The sequence below is a fragment of the Schistocerca nitens genome, chromosome 2 (assembly GCF_023898315.1).
Source record: "Schistocerca nitens isolate TAMUIC-IGC-003100 chromosome 2, iqSchNite1.1, whole genome shotgun sequence".
NCBI classification, from domain to species: Eukaryota; Metazoa; Arthropoda; class Insecta; order Orthoptera; family Acrididae; genus Schistocerca; species Schistocerca nitens.
The window spans coordinates 729,260,506-729,273,460 of NC_064615.1; the positions used below are offsets into that span (position 1 = coordinate 729,260,506).

Consider the following 12,955-nt stretch of genomic DNA (forward strand, 5'->3'; position numbering starts at 1 on the left):
CCGACTAGGAATAGTAACGCCGATGACCACCGTTAGTGCTATTCGAGAGTAAGCCTCTGTGTACCAGCGCTGAGTTTCTCGCTGCAACAACTCACGTGATACCATTGTGCAGTAATCGAAGTCGTGTACACTTACCCGATATAGCACACTAGCAGGCTTTGTTGTGAGGAAGGTTACATATTAAATATTTAGATTTAGTAATGAGTAATTAACTACGAAATATGTGATCAGGAGTGCGGCGGTAGCCACTGATGTTTTAAAGGATGAGCTCTTGCAGTCCAGAAATCGAACACAGGTACCGGCTATATTTGATATTACTTAATGTGACACTTTGATTTTGGGTCACATCTAAAACTTTACTTCTGTTACTCATTTCAAACTTAAGAAACACAGGTACTCTACTAAAACAACAGGTAAAGAAACGTTTTTTAATAAAATCGATGTTCTATTAACACTATGCCGTCCGGCGACACCAGAGTGGTGTCGTGCGCGAAATAGCGGTCAACGGTCGGCGACACCACGGTGGTGTCGTGTGCATAATATCGCTCAGTGGCCGGCGACAGAATTTTAATATCTTTTGCATTCTGTTGGTGTTTTCTTTATGTAACAATAAGCTACACACGTAAACAAGTACGTGCCCTTTCATCATGGCAGACGAAATAGACGATACGATTATTTACGATGAATGCGCGGACGTCTTGTCTGACGTTTCGGACGACTTGACCGAGTGGGAAGAAGACAATGAATATCCAAAATATGAAAGTGAAGTAGAATCGTCGGAAGATAGTGAAATACGCCCAAGAAGAATTCGGCGAACGCTACGGTTGTCAACTGATTCGGATGAATCAGAAGAAGAAGACGACAGTGCACAGTAGTCAGACTTTGATTTACCGAGGACCAATAATAAATTTGAAGGATCTCCAGGTCCAGACATATTTCCCAAAGATATGCAGAGCGTCGAGGATGTCTTAGAATTGTATATTGGGAACGATCTATTTGAATATATTAGCAACGAAACCAACAAGTACTACAGTCAAAATTTCAATAGAAAGAAACTGGATACAAAAAATGCCAAATTTGTGGACGTTACGGGATCCGAACTTAGAAAATGGTTTGGGCTTTCTATCCTTATGGGAATTGTAAAAAAAGCAAGAATCCATGATTATTGGTCAACGAATCCGTTCATAGACACACCCCATTTCTCAAAACGATGTCCCGCAACCGATTGAGACAAATATTATCATTTTTACATTTTTCCGACAACAACAATAAACCGGATAATGCCGACCAGCTTTTCAAAGTTCAATTCGTAATTGATTATTTTTCCAAAAAGTTTAGAGAAACCTTTAATTCAAGTCAAAATAGCTCAATTGATGAAGGAATGATACCGAGGCGTGAATGGTTAAATTTTAAAGTTTAAAATCCGTCGAAAATTACGAAATATGGCATACTCATTCGGATGCTGCGAGATTCGAGTACGGGATACATTGCCTCATTAAAGATATACAGGGTGTTACAAAAAGGTACGGCCAAACTTTCAGGAAACATTCCTCACACACAAATAAAGAAAAGATGTTATGTCGACATGTGTCCGGAAACGCTCACTTTCCATGTTAGAGCTCATTTTAGTTTCCTCAGTATGTACTGTACTTCCTGGATTCACCGCCAGTTGGCCCAATTGAAGGAAGGTAATGTTGACTTCGGTGCTTGTGTTGACATGCGACTCATTGCTCTACAGTACTAGCATCAAGCACATCAGTACGTAGCATCAACAGGTTAGTGTTCATCACGAACGTGGTTTTGCAGTCAGTGCAATGTTTACAAATGCGGAGTTGGCAGATGCCCATTTGATGTATGGATTAGCACGGGGCAATAGCCGTGGCGCGGTACGTTTGTATCGAGACAGATTTCCAGAACAAAGGTGTCCCGACAGGAAGACGTTCGAAGCAACTGATCGGCGTCTTAGGGAGCACGGAACATTCCAGCCTATGACTCGCGACTGGGGAAGACCTAGAACGACGAAGACACCTGCAATGGACGAGGCAATTCTTCGTGCAGTTGACGATAACCCTAATGTCAGCGTCAGAGAAGTTGCTGCTGCACAAGGTAACGTTGACCACGTCACTGTATGGAGAGTGCTACGGGAGAACCAGTTGTTTCCGTACCATGTACAGCGTGTGCAGGCACTGTCAGCAGCTGATTGGTCTCCACGGGTACACTTCTGCGAATGGTTCATCCAACAATGTGTCAATCCTCATTTCAGTGCAAATGTTCTCTTTACGGATGAGGCTTCATTCCACCGTGATCAAATTGTAAATTTTCACAATCAACATGTGTGGTCTGACGAGAATCCGCACGCAATTGTGCAATCACGTCATCAACACAGATTTTCTGTGAACGTTTTGGCAGGCATTGTTGGTGATGTCTTGATTGGGCCCCATGTTCTTCCATCTACGCTCAATGGAGCACGTTATCATGATTTCATACGGGATACTCTATCTGTGCTGCTACAACATGTGCCTTTACAAGTACGACACAACATGTGGTTCATGCACGATGGAGCTCCTGCACATTTCAGTCGAAGTGTTCGTACGCTTCTCAACAACAGAATCGGTGACCGATGGATTGGTAGATGCGGACCAAGTCCATGGCCTACAAGCTCTCCTGACCTCAACCCTCTTGACTTTCATTTATGGGGGCATTTGAAAGCTCTTGTCTACGCAACCCCGGTACCAAATGTAGAGACTCTTCGTGCTCGTATTGTGGACGGCTGTAATACAATACGCCATTCTCCAGGGCTGCATCAGCGCATCAGGGATACCATGCGACGGAGGGTGGATGCATGTATCCTCGCTAACGGAGGACATTTTGAACATTTCCTGTAACAAAGTGTTTGAAGTCACGCTGGTACGTTCTGTTGCTGTGTGTTTCCATTCCATGATTAATGTGATTTGAAGAGAAGTAATAAAATGAGCTCTAACATGGAAAGTAAGTGTTTCCGGACACATGTCCACATAACATATTTTCTTTCTTTGTGTGTGAGGAATGTTTCCTGAAAGTTTGGCCGTACCATTTTGTAACACCTGGTATAGCGGCGCTGGACACCGTTTAGCAAAAACAGTGCTGGAACTGTTGACACCTTCTTATGGAAAGTGGCATCACCTCTACATGGATAATTATTATAACAGTGAAGAACTTGCAGAGAAGTTACTTGAAAAGAAAATTCGAGTTCGTGGAACGACACGGCGAAATATAGGGTTTCCGGAAAAATTAAAGCGCGCAAAAGTAAATGTGTTTGAAGCTTGTCATCAACGGAAAGGTGATGTTCTCGCACAGGTATGGAGAACTTCGAAAACGAAAACAATACGAATGATCTCTACAATACATAATGCCACTTTGACTGAAACTCAAAATGTAGAGAAACCAATTATACAATTAGAAAACCTGAAAGTGTATTAGACTACAACAAATACATGAAAGGAGTGGATCGGGCAGACCAATATTTAAGTTATTACCCTATATACAGAAAAACTATAAAATGGTCAAAAAAGGTTTGTCTGTACCTCTTTAATTGCTCATTATTTAATGCGTTACGTACAGGCAATATTTCAATACAGACCACAAGAGTCTCCGATTTCAGGATTATTTATTGAAAGTGTCTGATTCGTGGATAAAAGACCATGTACCTGCTTCTGAGCAAAACTTGGGGGTTGCCACTACATCGCGTACGTCTCATCATGATCCGATTGACAATCTTTCCGGTCACATAAAGCAACACCAGCTAATACTTATTTACGAAACGAATAAACGGAAACGAAGGAACTGCCGTGTATATTCCAAAAACAAAAAAAGGAGAACAACAAACTTAATGTGCAAGTCTTGTTGAGTTGCATTACATCATGGAGACTGTTTTGCTGCATATCATACGAACGAGAGGTACGAAGTACCAAAGACAATGCAAATAAACAAATATACGAAACAAACAAATTTTGTAGTTATTTACGTATGTATATCTTCGAAATTTTATGAAAGTAGGGGAACGGGGTTGTGAAATTATGAGAACTAACAACGAGATTAGTAAAACTTAACAATTTGTAATCTCCCGATAATGTCAAGAACGGCCGGCGACAAGCCAAGTAATACGAACTATCGCTCCCGGCGCCAAGCGAATACATTTGTAGGAGACGTGCGGACGGCAAAGTGTTAAGTTGATGGCCTTTATACTTCACTAGCTGAATTCTCAGTATTGCCCGGGTGTATAGCCGTATTTATTCATATCTTCTGTTAGTTTATCCATCTCTTTACCCCTCTTGCTGTCGGTCTCCTCCCTCTTTCCCTGCCCCTCTGTCTGTCTCCACCTCCCCCTCTCTCTGTCCACCTACACATCTCCCTCTCTCTCCACCTCTTCCATCCCCCACTCGCTACCCATCTGCTCCTGTGCCTCTCTGTCTATCTGCTGCCGCCCTTAGTCCATTTGCGCCTTACCCCTTTTTCCATCACCTACCTCCCTCTATCTCCTCCTCACCCCTCGCTCATCTCCTCCTTCCCCTACTCTCTCTCCATTTCTTCCTCCATCTCTCCCTGACCATCTTCTCCTTTTCATCCGTTTCTCTGTCCATCTCCTCCTCTGACCTGTCTCTCCATTTCCTCCCCCTCTGCCTGCCATCTCTTTTTCCTCCCTATCTGTGTCTATCTGCTCCTTCCTTCCCTATGTTCGTCCATATCCTCCTCCTCCTTTCTCTCTCCAGTTTAACACTCCCACCCCAATAGGAGGCTGCTGGTTCTTAAACCCACAGTATTTCGTTACAGATAGTAAGAAATATGCATAACAAGTTTGGTTGAAATCGATCTGGGGGTTTATGAGGAACTCTTTACTCATGGCTCTGCTCCTATAGGCACATGTCACTAATATTTCACGTATATTTAACATATTTCAAGCGTATTTATACATGTATTTCACCTGTATTTCGGGCAGCAGTTTCGTTTTCACGCATCTCATGTTCATGACGACATATCTCCTGAACTAGATGTCGTATAGTGACCTTCTTTTTTTGCAGTTTTAGACTAAGTCAGGCCATTATAATTGTGTGCGCTAATGCATTTTTACCGTCATTGGGCGGGACTGATGCTGTGGAATGCACGTCAACAAAGCAGGCGCGCTACGTCATCGACGCGATGTTGGCGAACGTCAACCACAGATGGCCAAGTCTGGAACTGGCAACGTCTCACACAACACCTGTTAGCGGCGTGTAGAATCTATGAGATTTAAGCCCTTGCATAACTTCTCATGACCAACGTCTTGAGCTAAACCGCATTTCAAAAGTGAAGGCGAAAAAAACACATTAACAGAAATGGAAAGAGCTACGCCCCAGAACAGAAGTTCGATATCTATCCAGTTTTGTGGAGATGTTCATCACATAATATTCGTTAGATGATATGACCTTCCTTCAGTTCGGAACTGATGTCCATCATCAACATGAACACGAGATATGGTCCCCCACGGGCACTAATACAACATGAACACGAGATATGGTCCCCCACGGGCACTAATACCGTCTTGTATTCGTTATGGCATGGAAGCAAATAGAGTCCGATTTTCGTCCTGAGTAATTTCTTGCCATGCCGGAAATACGTGCTGTGTCAGTTCATGAAAACTACTGGCAGGAGGCTGATATAAAAGTTCACGTCATATCATCGCTTCCCAGACATGCTTTGATTGGCTAATCGGGGGATAGGTGAGGCTCGTGTAGGATCCATACATTCCTCAAAGCATTTGCGATGTGAACTGCAGTGTGGGCTCTCACATAATCCTGCTGAAATATTCCTTTTTGTTACTCTGGTCACAGAGTGTGTTTACCATTCTCTTTACATTCCTGTGAGCATTCAGCCATCCTTCAACAGTTATTAAATCAGTCCTGGTGCCATATCCAGTAGCTTCCCACACTCTGATTCCCGGTTTTGGACAGGTACGAGTCTCGAAAATAGCTACTTACTGTGACCAGGTCGTCTGTGGACACATTGGCACCGATCTGACCACTACAGAAGGCAGACTATTCGCTGGACGCCAAAGAATAGCAGACAATGTTGCATTTTGAATCTGGCTCTACACCATGCAAGTCTCTGTTTCACTGGTATGGTGTCATCGGTAAGCGAAGCAAGGGAACTCGAGATCACAACGTAGCTTCCAGTAATCATTCCCATCAGTTCCTGCCTGTAACCTTTGCCCGTATATCGTCTACTGTCCGTTCGTCAAAGCCAGTGAAACAGTCCTACGCGCTTTTCGTAGTGTATTCCTTCAGCAAGAGTCGGTGATAACGCTTTTTGTCACAATCTTGTGCTGAGACCACTTCGCCACCATTCGTTACGCAGTCGTTGCACTACAGTCAGTTGTCTGTGTAATCTGCCGGTATGATACTGCCATGGCCCTCATCTCAGCGACCAGTTATTCGGACAAAGAAACTGGCACACCTTCCTAATATCGTTTAGGGCCCCCGCGAGCACACAGAAGTGACGCAACACGACGTGGCATGGACTCGACTAAGAGTACGAGGGGTGGAGATCTCTTCTGAACAGCGCGTCGCAAGGCGTCCCAAATATGCTCAACAATGTTCAGCGAAAGTGCTTAACTCAGAAGAGAGCTCCTAGAGCCGCACTGTAGCAATTCTGGACATGTGGGGTGTCTCATTGCCCTACTGGAATTACTCAAGTTCGTCGGAATGCACAATGAACATGTATGGATGTTGGTGATCAGACAGGCTGATTACGTAAGAGTCACCTGTCAGAGTCGTATCTAGACGTATCAGGGGTGCCATATCACTCCAACTGCACACGCCACACACCATTACAGATCCTCCACCAGCTTGAATAGTCCCCTGAAGACATGCAGGTCTATTGATTCATGAGGTTGGCTCCATGTCCGTACACGTCCATCCGCTCGATACAATTTGAAATGAGACTCGTCAGACCAGGTAACATAGTTCCAGTCATAAACAGTGCAATGTCGTTGTTGACGGGCCCAGGCGAGGCGTAAAGCTTTGTGTCGTGCAGTCATCAAGGGTAGACGAGTAGGCCTTCAGCTCCGAAAGCCCATGTCGATGATGTTTCGTTGAATGGCTCGCCGCTGACACTTTTTGATGGCCCAGCATTGAAATCTGCAGCAATTTGCGGAAGGGTTGCACTTCTGTCGCACTGAACAATTCTCTTCAATCATTGTTGGTCCCGTTCTTGCAGCATCTTTTCCGGCAGCAGCGATGTCCGAAATTTGACCTATTATCCGATTTCTTATATTCACGGCACACTCGTGAAATGGTCGTGCGGGGAAATCACCACTTCATCGCTACCTCGGACATGCTGTGTCCCATCGCTCGTGCGCCGACTATAACACCACGTTCAAACTCACTAAAATCGTGATAATCTGCCATTGTAGCAGTAGTAATCGATCTAACAACTGCGCCAGACAGTTTTTGTCTTATACAGGCGTCGCCGATCGCAGCGCCATATTCTGCTTGGTTACATATCTCTGTATCTGAATACGCATGCCTATACCAGTTTCTTTGGCGCTTCAGTGTAAAAACTGGAGTATCAAGTTGCCATCATTTCTAAGTGTTCGTGATGTAAAACTTACCATTTACATTAGCGTATGTAAAATATTTTCTCCTCCTTCCGCCCGTCTCTTCACCTCCCCCCCCCCCCCCCCCCCACGCTCTCTCTCTCATTACCCACGGGCGCTGATAACCTCGCTGTTGTGCGCCCTAGAACACTAATAATAATCATCATCATCATCATTACCCAGCATGTGCTTTCATCTTGACAGACTCATTGTTTATAAAAAGTACTGTAGGCATTGAGTTTCTGCCGGTACCATCCCACCTCTCTCCCTACCGCCATAGAGGGTTGAAATACTGTGCCATATGCCAGAAGATGAGCCTTCCACTGTGTATGGTTTCGTATAAGACTTATGAGATTTAATAAGTACTCCATGACTTCTAGTCTCTCACTCCCCTCCGGTACAGAGCCACCACATTATTAAAAATATAGTAATAACGGTGAGAAAAAAACTGAATTAAATGAAGAGTTAGATAGCGCTGCGCCAATGCCAGTAAGCATACTTTCACTCTCCTGCTAACCTAAACTCGGCCTACGCTACAGATCAGTCTGTCGCCGGAATTTGCATTCCAAACACTAATACAGATGCAAAAGGAATATTGACAGTGTTATGTTCTCTTTCTGTTTGCGAGCACATGATGTTACGTACAACAACATCATCATAACACAACATTCAAGTAGGTTTAGTTGAACCAAAACACCTTCTCAATCTAGAAACTGGATAGCTCATTCGGACTCCCAATTTGACAACATCATTTTTATGTTTTTCTTCGTGCTAGATACAGCAATGCTTTCTTCATGGTTGCTACCCTTTGTTATGCGAAAGCTGCTTTAGTAACAGTATGGCGAGAGAATGAGTGCGGCAGGGCGTGAGTAGCACTTAGGGAAAACCTGAACAGGCTTAAAGTAGTAGTTTGTTTAGATTTAATAAGCTGTCATTGACTTCAGTGACTGCGGCAGCCTCACAAACGATGGGCTGGTTACATACGCTTTGTAAATTTACTAACCGCTTTATCAGACGCATACGATTAAATGTGAAGGATAGTTACTGTTACAGTAATATTTGTTAATATTGCCAAGTTATCCATGAGTCGGTGATCGCACTGTTGGTAAAACTTACTGATATTTATATTTTTCTTTTAAGAACGTAAAATATTAGACCACTCGGGCTGCTCATAGAAGTCGGTTGTTCGCATGCATGCGTGCACTGCGCTGTACTGCAATGCACTGCGCTGCCCTCCAGCTACAATTGGCCATGTGTACTGTATTGCTAGGATTTCTCTAATTGTGCTCACGCGGTCAATAAGCGAGTTGCAGAATGTAATGTGCGTCTTCACTCTTACTGGAACATAAGCGCTCTCACTTTTTCGATTAACACTCACCCTATTTGTTCAGCGACTTTGTAGGGAAGCAGCCTACTCATGCCGTATTAAATTCACATCAGTCTTTCCATTGTGTGCCAGCCAGTCAGCTGTAACTAGCTCTGACGTCATAAATGTTGCGCAATACTTTAAAAATCAAGCAAATAACCTAAAACATTTCTAGCATGTCAGGAGTAATACTAAGTTAATGTGTGTTAAATATCAGTTCGATAACTTTAGCTATTTTCGAAATTTGGACGTTTTCTGTAAAAATCATTGGCGCAACAGAAAAGAGCTAGAGAATTCAAAATTTATAATTAGATTCATTTTCATAATTATTTAATAAAAACAGTACTTTGGATTACACAAATTAAAATTTTAGTGGAAATTCATGATTTTCTGGTTTTCGTCTTAAAACTTAAGGAAGCAAGATAGATTAAGTAGGCTAATAAATAAGGCTAGGATGTTTATATTTAAGTAGGTTGGAGATCCGCTATAACTATAAAGATGTGAAAAGTTTCATTTGAATACCTATAAAACTACAGCGATAGCGTATCTCCAAAGGGCCAGTTCAGAGCTCGTCTACTGCGTGTAGTGTAATTAAATTAATTCTCTCGCCCAAAATATTTAACTTAGCCACATCAAAATTTTATTATCAATACTTACCTGCGTGCTGAGTGCACATGTAAATTAAGAGCTTCATCGGCCATCAGCAAGAGAAGCTATGATTTATTCAATGACTTAAAGTGGTGCATTACTAGCCCAGCGGCTAGTCGGGAGAGCCGATTTGATCAGGCGTTCCCTTAGCCGTCCGCACCGCGGCTTTATATATAAGAACGCTGCGCGAGGAAGCAAGGCCCCAGTTCTCTCCAGACACTGAATAGCACGCCATATGTGTCGGGAATCGCGTCGCGTCGCGTCGGTATCATTGCTACAAACAGCCTCGGATGCCGTATTAAGTTACTCGGGATACGTGTAACCATGAAATCATTTTCGAGTGAAGTGTTAATTCTGGGATGACTTTAATTATCGATCTTCAGTTTGCGTATTGTCGTATTTTCACGTGCCGCCGCGGGACAAACATTCTACCATTATTTAGCGTGGCGTTTGATGAAACTAATCATCAAATTATGGCGAGCATTCATTTAAATATTCAATTTGGACAATTATAGTTGCATCAACGCATTAGACTCTGAACTGCTCTGTTAGTTAGGTTGTGTGGATTCTTTTGTTTTTCATCTGTGACTTTCAGAATATACTCAACTATTTTAGAAAATCGTTTTTGATTATAAACCCCGGACAATCTCCTAATTCCTCAGAGCTATAAGCTGTAACTATAAGTGTATTCTCAGATGAAGTGGGCACTAGGAATTCTAATTACAGGCTTCACGTTTTGCTAATCACTTTCTGGTAGCCAATATTGTAGTTAGAGAGCCAGTGTTGAGAACGGCAAACAACAGCAAAAATAATAGGAACATTTTTAAGAACAATAATTTCACCCGCCGCCGCACATATGGTTAATCGGCCGGGAAATGTTTCAACATACAAACATTTATACAGCAATTAAATTCCACCAGCCGCCCCACAATTGGTGCATCGGCCGGGAAATGTTTCAACATACAAACATTTATACAGCAATTAAATTCCACCAGCCGCCCCACAACTTCTTGTAGAGGCTCCCATTGGAGATCTTCAGACATTTCTGTAGTGCCTCCGCACTGCCTAAATATATCATTGACAAATTCCTTACCTGTTTTCCAATTATGCTCTATTTCTTTTCGTGATACAACTTAGTATGGGTTACATACAAAAGAACAATATTCAGAAACTCTTGGAACTAGGGTTTCTAAATGGCCGCGTTCGTGAGTGAACTACACTTCCTCAGGGTTGTTCCAACAAATATATCTGCCATCTTCGTGCCCCCCCCCCCGCCCCCCTTGCCCCCCAGTTAGGTATATGTGATAGTGGAATTTTAAATCATCCCGGATAGATACTGCTAGATCCTTGGCAATCGTACCCGATTCCAGAGACTGGCAAGCGATCGTGTAAACAATCTGCGCATTGCATTTATGTTAATTGTGTTGAGGGTGAACCACCAATCTGTACAGCAAATAACGATTCTCTGCAAGCATACCGTAACAATATTTTAACGACGTTGCCTCCATTAACGTAACGGCATCGTCTACTAACAGTCTGAAAGATACAAAGGCTGTTTGGCCAAGTCATTTGTACATATTGTGAATTTTAACGATCGGATGGAATTTCTTGAGTTATGCCTGACGCAACTTTCAACAATAGTGGCAAGCAGTACAGATGTCACTAGACGCCAATGGACAGGTATCAGCAGCCGCTTGAGTCACTTTCAACACGTCTCTCTACAGCGTATAGCCCACAAAATACTACAGGCTCGCAATAATGAGGCATGCAGTTATGTGAAGGTTTCATGTCTCGTGGCGCCGCACACACTGATTCATTACTCCAGACATACAGCCAGTGTTGCGCACTGTAGCGTACGGCTGTGACGACTGGGCAGCCACCTGTTGGGGGTGTAATAGGCGCCTCTGGCCGACCTCGGTGCGTGCGCGTGCGCCGAGGGGAACGGAGACCGGGCCAGTGGCGGCTAATTTTGGAGAAGGGGCCGGCCAGTTGCGCTTAGACCCCGCCGTCGCCAGGAGAGCACTGAGCCTCCGTCCGAACCGCCGACTCCCAGTGTCTCGCCTCGCTCGCTCGCAGCGCACTGCCCGGCTACGTGTGCCGTCTTCCGCATCCCTCTCGTGCCGGCCGTAGCGCGTCTTCGGTTCTACTGCCAGCCGAAAGCACACCGCAGCCTTCCCAGCAAGCAGACCAGCCCGGGGACTGCGCTCTTTGGAGCGCGACCGACAGTGCAGTGAAGTGAGCTCTCCTGTAAGTGAAGTGCGACGCTCGTCTCAGTAGTTTTGCGTCATATCGCGTTCTCTGTTGCACCTTCTGTTTCCGTTTGAGGGGAAAGACTAAATTCCCCAATCTGGTACAGATAATGAATGAAATTCGCGACGTTGATACACAATAGCGGAAAGTGTCAACTTGATTTGCGCATTAATTTTAGTCATCCACCTTATTAAAGTTGCCATCAAGTGTCTGTTTCGGCCAAACAGATAAGCGAAGACAAAATGGAAACTGATTTTTTTTATTAAACAGTCGAAGTGAATTTATGCGCCGGTTTGTTACTGTGCACAAGACGTATGTCCATTATTTCACATCAAAAAGGGGAACAGCAATCAAAACAGTGGATAGAAGCCAATTTCCTTTCACTGAAAAAGGGGGAAATCGGTTTCATTTGCCAAATACATTATGGCCAGTGTTTTGTAGGATAGCAAAAGGAGTTTTCTTTGTGATTATATTGAAAACTGTTGAATACTACTAAAATCTTTTGGACCAACTCGATTAAAAAAATCCCTCTTAACATCACGGGAAAAGTTCAAGTAACGTCACAGAATTTGAAGTACTAATCGTTAAAACATCCATCCGATGCGCCGAATTTGGCAGCTGCTGACTTCACCTATTTACATATCTGAAGAAATTTCAGGTCGAACATCGTTTTCATGCAAATCATGAGGTTATGACAATCGTTGACAGTATTATAGCAGTAGATCGGTTTTCAGTTGACCATCCAGAATCGTGTTTCAGGTATGGAAGCTACTCACCGAGTAAACGATGAAAGGAGTGGAAAGAGTAATCTAAATCAGACTTCATCTACAGTTTTCACCTATAGACGTCTGTCAGCGTGCATATTTTGTGTAGAGGGCAGTGTCCTCGTTGATGCTGTGCTTGTAGGCTTCCAGAAAGTTTCGATGGAGGTCTTCACTTCACTGACACTTTGACAACAAAACACATGTTTTATGGAATGTCAGTTCGCATATGAGATTACGTTAAAGAGATTGTATAAAAAGAGGTGACACGTTGCCAGAAGCTAATGTAGCGTCGGGTGTACCTCAGTTGGTACATATTAC

At 43.6% G+C, this 12,955-nt stretch overlaps 1 protein-coding gene across 4 annotated transcripts in view; it reads left to right on the forward strand.

The window, feature by feature from the left end:
* The window catches only part of LOC126236930 (obscurin), a 681,004-nt gene that overhangs the window by 163,876 nt on the left and 504,173 nt on the right, over window positions 1-12,955 (forward strand). Inside the window, exon 1 of one of the 4 annotated variants that reach the window (XM_049946609.1) lies at window positions 11,658-11,870. The exons of the other annotated variants lie outside the window; for them this stretch is intronic. The gene's annotated coding sequence lies outside the window, so the exon portion shown is untranslated. Of the gene's footprint in view, window positions 1-11,657; window positions 11,871-12,955 lie in introns of those variants that run through there. 4 annotated transcript variants of the gene reach the window in all.